Raw genomic sequence first — 2,709 nt, 5'->3', positions numbered from 1 at the left:
TTCCCTTCCCTTCCCTTCCCTTCCCTTCCCTTCCCTCCCTTCCCTTCCCTTCCCTTCCCTTCCCTTCCCTTCCCTTCCCTTCCCTTCCCTTCCCTTCCCTCTTCCCTTCCCTTCCCTTCCCTTCCCTTCCCTTCCTTCCCTTCCCTTCCCTCCCTTCCCTTCCCTTCCTTTCCCTTTCCTTCCCTTCCCTTCCCTTCCCTTCCCTTCCCTTCCCTTCCCTTCCCTTCCCTTCCCTTCCCTTCCCTTCCCTTCCCTTCCCTTCCCTTCCCTTCCCTTCCCTTCCCTTCCCTTCCCTTCCCTTCCCTTCCCTTCCTCTTCCTTCCCTTCGCCTTCCCTTCCCTTCCCTTGCCCTTCCCTTCCCTTCCCTTCCCTTCCCTTCCCTTCCCTTCCCTTCCCTTCCCTGATCCATGGGTCCCACCCAGGGCAGTGTGCTGGTTCTCTTTGGAGTGTTGCTCCTCACAGGGGGTGTTGGGGTCCCGGGGAAGGAATATTTCAGGAAATGGCAGAGAAGAGCTGGAGGAGGCTGAGTTTCCATGCTGGGAAATGCCATTCCATGTGGGAAGTGGGCTGGGATCCTGTGACCCACGCTGAGGCTCTGACACCCTCACAGAACTGTCCTGGTTGCTCCAAATTAGGATTCCTAAGGGTTTTTTCCAGGGACTGAGGCCATTGGAGCAGCAAGGTTCCCTCTCCCTGGCTGATCTCCATTCCTCCTCTCCCAAACGCGAATGTCAGCGCGGGCTCTGGATATGCTCAGGTAACTTTCCACCGTGGCCCTGCTCACATTCCCTGTTTGGGGCTCAGCTGGCTGATCTGGGGCTGTAAAGCTCCCCAGGGAGATAAGGGCCCTTTTGCTCTCATTCCAAGAGTGATCCCTCCTGCAGATAGGAGCTGGTATCTCCCATCTCGCTGGGAATGCCGCGAGTGCTGCGTCAGGGAGCTGCCTCCAGCAATTCCTGCTGCACGGAGGCTCTGCCAGAGCGCTGGAACGGTCCTGCTCCTTCTGCCCTGGGTTTTACCCCCCACATATCCTGTCCTCCTGCCACACGTGTCCAGGGAAAGTTACTGGGCAGGGAATGGAAACGCTCTGGCCCTCGGCGGCTGCAGCGACGAGCAGAAGTGATGCCTTCCCCTTGTCTTCCTTCCTAAAACACCTCCCCAAAAAACCCAACCTGACCAAAAAAACCCAGTCAGACACGAAGAAACCCCAACCAGACCAAAAACCCCAGTCAGACCCAAAAAATCCCAACCAGACCAAAAATCTCTGACTGGACAAAAATCCCCAGACAGACACAAAAAAAACCCAACCTGACCAAAAAACCCCAGTCAGACCCAAAAAATCCTAACCAGACCAAAAATCTCTGACTGACAAAAAACCTCAGTCAGACACAAAAAAACCCAACCAGACCAAAAACCCCAGTCAGACGCAAAAAAACCCCAACCAGACCAAAAACCCCAACCAGACCAAAAACCCCAGTCAGACCCAAAAAACCCCAACCAGACCAAAAACCCCAACCAGACCAAAAACCCTCAGTCAGACACAAAAAACCCCAACCAGACAAAAAACTCTCATCCAGATCAAAAAAACCCCAACCAGACAAAAGCCCCAACCAGACCAAAATCCCCCAACCAAAACCGAATTCTTTTTGGGGTGAAGGACAGCACGAGGTGATGGCAGCAGGAAGTTCATGCCCTGCTGGTTCCTGCTGAGGAGAACCAAACCCTTGGATTGCTGAGCAGGCAGGACTGGGAATGGCACAGGAGGAACCCTAAAAATGGATGGAATTGGAGTTCCAGGAGGGAATTTCCTGGCCTTCAGCAGGCTGGCTGGGCAGCCTTTCCTTGCTCAGCTATTTTCTGTAGGGATTTGTGCTTTCCAGGCTTGGAGGGAGGAGTGTGGAGCTCCATGATGAGCTCTGGCTCTGAAATAGTCCCAAAACTCCTCAAAAATGCCCTGCTGGGTGCTGGGGAGGAACACAGGGAACTGCAGCCCCCTCTGGAATTGTTCTTTTTCCTTCTGCTGTGGAGTAACTTTGCTGCTGCTGCATCCTGGCTTTCTGCTGATGTATCCTGGCTTTCTGCTGATATATCCTGGCTTTTCTGCTCCTATTGGGAATACCTGGCATAACCCTGCTCCAGGCACCTGGCTGGGGGGGGATTTCTACCCTCCTGTGTCCCTTGCACAAGTCCTGGTCCCTTTTCCACCCTGATCCCACCCCAGCCAGCCCTGGTGGATGCTGAGCACTGTCCTGCTTGGGGAGCTGGAGCTCCTCAGGAGGGTGAGGAATGCAGGATTTGGGGTGGGATGTGGAGGGCTGCTCCCCCTCCTCCTGTGTCCTCCACCCCAAGTCCTCATCCAGCTCCAAATCCCAATCCTTTGGAGAGATCGTTCCTGTGGTTTCACTGTAAATAGAATTTTGTATCTTCTCTGACTATTGCTAATAAATGGTTGCAAAACTGTTCCTGTGCCTGTTCCTGCTCTGGTTGTGCAGGTGCTGCTTCATCCCTTCAGATGTAAACAAGGTCCTGGCATGGCCCAGAGGTTTAACGGAGCCCAAGCCACCTCTTCCCTGGTTATGAGTGAGGAAAACATCCCACAGAGAGCAATAAAAGCACAAGGGTCTGGAACAGGTGTCATGGCTGAGGAACAGCTGGGAACTGAGGGCCAAAGGCTCCTGGAATGAGGGATTTGCTCCCTTTCCCACTTGG

The 2,709-nt window shown here is 54.0% G+C and overlaps 1 long non-coding RNA gene across 1 annotated transcript; it reads left to right on the top strand.

The window, feature by feature from the left end:
* Positions 1 to 412: 412 nt before the first annotated feature.
* On the top strand, positions 413 to 2,463 carry LOC127060559 (uncharacterized). The gene is made up of 2 exons (XR_007779772.1): positions 413 to 757; positions 885 to 2,463. It is a non-coding gene; the product is annotated as an uncharacterized LOC127060559 (long non-coding RNA).
* The last annotated feature ends 246 nt before the right edge of the window (positions 2,464 to 2,709 follow it).

Source organism: Serinus canaria, chromosome 25 (genome assembly GCF_022539315.1).
Source record: "Serinus canaria isolate serCan28SL12 chromosome 25, serCan2020, whole genome shotgun sequence".
In the NCBI taxonomy this organism is placed as follows: Eukaryota; Metazoa; Chordata; class Aves; order Passeriformes; family Fringillidae; genus Serinus; species Serinus canaria.
The sequence above is the reverse complement of the archived record's forward strand: the minus strand, read 5'-3'. Positions and strand labels throughout refer to the sequence as shown.